This window comes from Somniosus microcephalus, chromosome 4 (genome assembly GCF_052327205.1).
Source record: "Somniosus microcephalus isolate GS21.2 chromosome 4, FLI_Smic_1.0, whole genome shotgun sequence".
NCBI lineage: Eukaryota > Metazoa > Chordata > Chondrichthyes > Squaliformes > Somniosidae > Somniosus > Somniosus microcephalus.
Window position 1 is genome coordinate 69,339,463 of NC_140990.1, and position 6,746 is coordinate 69,346,208.

Genomic DNA, 6,746 nt, shown 5'->3' on the forward strand with positions numbered 1-6,746 from the left:
ATTACCGCACTTAATCGTCAAATAACTATTTATTTCAAAAAATAAAGCACAGTGATTTGAAATGGAAAGACTTGCATTTATAGAGAGGTTTCTGTGATCTCAGGATGTCCCAAAGCGCTTTACAGCCAATGAATACTTGTGTTGTGTTACAGGGGGTCCGGGGAATTTTTATAACACAGGAGGGGCCTCAGAGAACCCCTCATCTACACTGTCCCATCAAACACTCCCAGGGCAGGTACAGCACGGGTTAGATACAGAGTAAAGCTCCCTCTACACTGTCCCAGCAAACACTCCCAGGGCAGGTACAGCACGGGTTAGATACAGAGTAAAGCTCCCTCTACACTGTCCCAGCAAACACTCCCAGGGCAGGTACAGCACGGGTTAGATACAGAGTAAAGCTCCCTCTACACTGTCCCAGCAAACACTCCCAGGGCAGGTACAGCATGGGTTAGATACAGAGTAAAGCTTAAATAACAACAGAAAATGCTGGAAATACTCAGCAGGCCAGGCAGCATCCGTGGAGAGAGAAACAGAGTTAACGTTTCAGGTCTGGGACCCTTCATCAGAACTGGAAAAAGCTGGAGATGTAACAGATATTAAGCAGGTGCAGAGACGGGGGGGGGTGTTAGGAGGGGAGGAAGGAATAGAAAGAATATCCTGTACTTTTGTAAGAGGCAGGAAAGATAAAATGTTGCAAATGGGAATGGCAAAAATCATACTGCATGAAAAATGGGGGCAGGGATAATTATCTGAAATTGTTGAACTCGATGTTGAGTCCGGCAGGCTGCAAAGTGCCCAATCGAAAGATGAGGTGTTGTTCCTCGAGCTTACGTTGAGCTTCATTGGAACAATGCAATAGCCCGAGGACAGAGAGATCAGAGTGGGAGTGAAGCGGTGAATTAAAATGACAGGCGACCGGAAGCTCAGGGTCACCCTTACGGACTGAACGGAGGTGTTCCGCAAAGCGGTCGCCCAATCTGCGTTTGGTCTCCCCAATGTAGAGGAGACCGCATCGTGAGCAGCGAATACAGTATACTAGATTGCAAGAAGTACAAGTGAATCGCTGTTTCACCTGGAAGGGGTGTTTGGGGCCCTGGACAGTGGGAAGGGAGGAGATAAAAGGGCATGTGTTGCATCTCCTGCGCTTGCACGGGAAGGTGCCGGGTGAAGGGGAAGGGCTGTTGGGGGTGATTGAGGAGTGGACCAGGGTGTCGTGGAGGGAGCGGTCCCTTCAGAATGCTGAAAGGGGAGGCGAGGGGAAGATGTGTTTGGTGGTGGGATCACGTTGGATGTGATGGAAATGGCGGAGGATGATCCGCTGAATGTGGAGGCTGGTGGGATGAAAGGTGAGGACAAGGGGAACCCTATCGTGGTTCTGGGAGAAAGGGGAAGGGGTGAGGGCAGAAGTGCGGGAAATAGAACGGACACGGTCGAGGGCCGTGTCAACCACAGTAGAGGGGAATCCTCGGTTGAGGAAAAAGGAAGACATGTCGGAAGCACTAGTATGGAAGGTGGCATCGTCAGAACAGACACAGTGGAGACGGAGAAACTGGGAGAATGGAATAGAGTCCTTACAGGAAGCGGGGTGGGAGGAAGTGTAGTCCAGGTAGCTGTGGGAGTCGGTGGGCTTGTAGTGCATGTTTGTTGAAAGCCGATCGCCAGAAATGGAGATGGAGAAGTCAAGGAAGGGAAGGGAAGAGTCGGAGATGGACCATGTGAAGGTGAGGGAAGGGTTGAAATTGGAAGTAAAGTGAATGAACTTATCTAGTTCAGGGCGAGAGCAGGAAACGGCACCGATACAGTCATCGATGTACCGGAAAAAGAGGTGAGGGAGGGGACCTGAGTAGGACTGGAACAAAGAATGTTCCACATATCCCATGAACAGGCAGGCATAGCTAGGGCCCATGCGGGTTCCCATAGCAACACCTTTAATTTGGAGGAAGTGAGTGGAGTCAAAGGAGAAGTTGTTCAATGTGAGAACAAGTTCAGCCAGGTGGAGGAGGGTGGTGGTGGATGGGGACTGGTTGGGCCTCTGTTCCAGGAAGAAACAGAGCGCCCGAAGGCTGTCCTGGTGGGGGATGGAGGTGTAGAGGGATTGTACGTCCATGGTGAAAAGGAGACGGTTGGGGCCAGGAAACTGGAAACTGTTAAAGTGGCGTCAGGCGACGGAAGGGTTGCGAATGTAGGTGGGAAGAGACTGGACAAGGGGAGAAAAAATAGAGTCAAAATAGGAAGAGATAATTTCCGTGGGGCAAGAACAGGCTGAAACGATGGGTCTACCAGGGCAGTCCTGTTTGTGGATCTTGGGAAGGAGGTAGAAGCGGGCTGTGCGGGGTTGGGGGACTATGAGGTTGGCGGCCATGGAGGGAAGATCTCCAGAGGAGATGAGGTCAGTGACACACTTGGAAACAATGGCTTGATGTTTGCTAGTGGGGTCATGGTCCAGGCGGAGGTAGGAGGAAGTGTTGGAGAGTTGGCATTCAGCTTCCGCACGGTAGAGGTCGGTTCGCCAAACAACAACAGCATCTCTACACTGTCCCATCAAACACTCCCAAGGCAGGTACAGCACGGGTTAGATACAGAGTAAAGCTCCCTCTACACTATCCCATCAAACAGTCCCAGGGCAGGTACAGCACGGGTTAGATACAGAGTAAAGCTCCCTCTACACTGTCCCATCAAACACTCCCAGGGCAGGTACAGGGACATGTTACTGATAACTTCCCTGGATACCAAGTCTAGGAGAGGCACCCTGGAAGGTATGGGGAGCTGGGACTTGTCCATGAGAGTAACTGAAGGTATCAGAGCTGAAATAATCCAGAGTAATGATCGGGTGTTAGTCGTGTCTCAGTGGGAGCTCTCTCTCTCTCCCTCTCTGTGTGTCTCTCTCTCTCTCTCTCTCTGTGTCTCTCTCTCTCTGTCTCTCTCTCTCTCTCTCTCTCTGTCTCTCTCTCAGTTCAGTTCAGTTCAGTTCAAATGCTTTATTGGCATGAAAGTTTACAGAGAACCATATTGCCAAAGCTTACATTGCAAAAAGGTACAGTTTTCCAACATTCTGTAGGTGTCAATCGATTTGACATTTGTTGGGTATATACAATATTACTTTTAAACAATATTAATTTTAAACAGTCTTTCTACTTCATTTGGTACGTTCAATATTAATTTTAAACAGTCTTACTTTTAAACAGTCCTCAGGTTGTGACATGTTGTTACATATTTAGCCCCAAGGTATGGTCTGTCTCCTTCTCCTAGGACTAATCTCAATTTTGACAGATCATCCAATTCCTTGAAATCTGGGGTTGTTTGGCTTAGCTTGTTGAATAATATGTTTCTTGATGTGTTGAATTTTTCGCATTTTAGGAGGAAATGCATTTCTGTTTCAACCTCGCCAGCCAGACATTGATCGCATATTCTATTCTCTCTAGGCTGCCAGGATTTCTTGTATCTGCCTTTTTCAATTTCCAGTTGGTGGTCGCTTAGTCTGTACCTGGTGAGGGTCTGTCTCTGTTTTGTGTCTCTGATGGTCGTGAGGTAGTCTGCCAGTTTATATTCTCTTTTTAGGGCCCGGTAACATTCTAATCTGCTTTGGCTTTCGGTTATTTTGTTCCAATGTTCCAGGTAGGTTTCTTTGCATTTTTTAATGATTTGGTTCACTCGGATTGGTGTTTGGACGGCTGTGTTGGTCTGGGGCTGGTCAGGGTCCGGCTGAGTACTTAGTTTCAGTAGCAGCTGACTCAGGGGACTCTTTTCTGGGTTTAGCTCTTGGGTCTGAAAGGCTTTGAAATGAAGGGTGTCTGGGGAGCTAGATTTGAGGTGATTTAGGAAGTTTAGTGCTCGTTTTTGGATGTTTATTATCAGTGGGTATCTGCCTAGTTCGGCTCTGCATGCATTTGTTGGCGTTTTTCTTTGGGTGCGAAGGATGCTTCGGCAGAATTCTGCATGTAGGGCTTCTATTGTGTGTTTTTCCCATTTAGTGTAGCTTTGGTGATTTAGCGGGCCCCATACTTCACTACCGTACAGTGCAATGGGCAGGATTATGCTGTCAAAAATTTTGAGCCAGATTTTGATTGGGATTTGGATGTTGTAGAATTTTCTTTTTATTGCATATAGGGCTCTTCGGGCTTTTTCTTTTAGTGCATTCACTGCTATGCTGAAGCTCCCTGATGCTGTAATAGTTAGACCAAGGTAGGTGTAGCTCATAGTGTGTCCTATAGTGGTATCACTGAGGGTAAACTGGTATTTGTTTTCCTGACATCTGGGTCTTTTCTGAAAAATCATGATGTTGGTTTTCTTTAGATTTACTGTTAGAGCCCAATTTTGGCAGTATTTGTCGAGTAGGTCTAGTTGTTGCTGTAATCCCTGTTCTGTGGGAGACAGCAGAACCAGGTCGTCCGCATAGAACAGGGACTTCACTTCTCCATCCAGGAGACGGAGACCTGGTGACTCGCTTTGCTCCAGCATGTCTGCTAATTCATTTATGTATATGTTGAACAGGGTCGGGCTCAAATTGCAGCCCTGCCGGACGCCTCTTCTCTGGGTGAAGAAATCGGTGCGTTTGTCTCCAATTTTGACCCCGCATTTGTTTTTCAGATACATTGATTTAATAAGGTCATAGACTTTGCCCCCTATTCCACACTGAAGAAGTTTATAATAGAGCCCTTCGTGCCATATAGAGTCAAAGGCTTTCTTGAAGTCGATGAAACAGGCGAATATTTTCCCATTTTTTGTTTGGTGTTTATGTTTTTCAATGAGGGTGTGAAGGGTATAGATATGGTCGGCGGTGCGGTGTTTTGGAAGAAAGCCTATTTGGTTTTTTCTGAGGATATTATGTTTGTTAAGAAAATCAAGTAATCTACTATTTAGAATACTGCAGAATAACTTCCCTAGACAACTGTTGACACAGATGCCGCGGTAGTTATTTGGGTCTGATTTGTTTCCACTTTTATATATGGGGGAGATTAGTCCTTGGCACCAGATATCGGGAAAATAGCCTGAGCGTAATATGATGTTGAATAGTTTGAGTATCGCACCCTGCATCTCCATATTGCTGAACTTTAGCATTTCATTTTTGATGTTGTCTGGGCCATAGGCTTTCTTTAGGTGGAGAGATTTTGTTTTTGTGGCCAGTTCTTTCCATGTGATTGGGGAGTCTGGAGGGTTTTGGTTGTCTTTAATTGTTGCTTCTAATGTGTGGAGTTTTTCTGTGACCTGATGTTGACTTGGGTTTGTTTTGTTTTTTGGGATGTCTTTGTAGAGGTTTTCAAAATGTGTTCTCCAGATGTCGCCATCTTGGATTGGTAATGCTTGCAATTGTGTTGTACTCAGGTTATTCCACATTTCCCAGAATTGTTTTGGATTGGTGGAGTTTTCAATTTCTTCGAGTATTTTGTGGGTATAGTTTTGTGTTTTGTTCCTAATGGTGTGTTTATATCTTTTGAGGGTTTCATTGTATCTAGTACGTAGGTCCGGATTGTTTGGTTGCCGATGCTTTTGGTTTGATATTTTTCTCAGGTCTTTTCTGGCATTTTTGCATTCGTGGTCAAACCATTTCATATTTTTATTTTGTCTTTTGTGATGCTTCCTCTTCTGTTTCACGAGGTCGGCTTTTACAGCTGCCTCATGGAAGATCATATTTATATCCTCTATGGCCGTGTTTACACCATCTCTGGTGATCTCATATAGATTTTCTTTAAATTTTGAAATTTTACTTGTGAGATCAGGTGAATTTAGTGCTGTGATGAATTTATCTCCACTGTCTGGGGCCCATCTGTATGTCTGGTTTATTTTATGTAGCTTACTGTGTTTCTTTTTTGTGTCTGTAGTTTGGGCAGAAAGTTTAAGGTACACATTTATTTGGTTATGGTCTGAGAGGGGGGATTGCTGCCTGACAGTGAATGCGTTGATATCGCAGGGGTCCAGGTCAGTGATTGTATAGTCCACCACACTAGACCCAAGAGTTGAGGAGTATGTGAGTCTCCCTAGGGAGTCCCCTCTGAACCTACCATTAACTATGTACAGGCCTAAGGCTCGGCAGAGTTGCACTACCTCCCTACCGCTTTTATTTATTTCACGATCAAGGTTGTTCCGATTTGCGATGGCTGGTGTGACATCTAAAGGGGTCTGGCCAAACACATGGTTGTTTCCCTGTGGGTCTATGAAGTCAGGTTCACAACCGGTCCTTGCATTTAGGTCCCCACATATTATCACCTTTCCTTGGGCCTGGAAATGGCTGATTTCCATGTGGAGAGTATCAAATAACTCCTCTTCGAAATATGGCGAATCTATTGGAGGTATGTAGATCGCACATAAGTAAACATCTTTTTTTGCTATTCCTATATTTTTATCTAGTTTTAGCCATACGTGTGATTTCCCCTGTTTTACCGGTGAGATGTGTTTGTCCAGTTCTCCCTTATACCACACCAATATTCCCCCGGAGGTTCTGCCCTTGCGTGTTTTAGTGTTCTTTACTGAGGGCACAATGATTTCATGGTACATTGGAGGACAGTGGGTCGGCATGTCCTTTTGGCACCATGTTTCTGTTAACACAATTATATCAATGTCTTTTATAGCTTTTAGGAATTCAGGGTCTGTACTCTTCATCCCAAAAGTTGAGGAGCGGAGGCCCTGGATATTCCAGCAGCTTATGTGGAAAGAACGCATTTATATAGTTCAATAAAACGAAATAAAATGGACCTATTTTGTGGGATGAGTGTGGAAACACTATTTTCTATAATGCTAAGTGATGATTT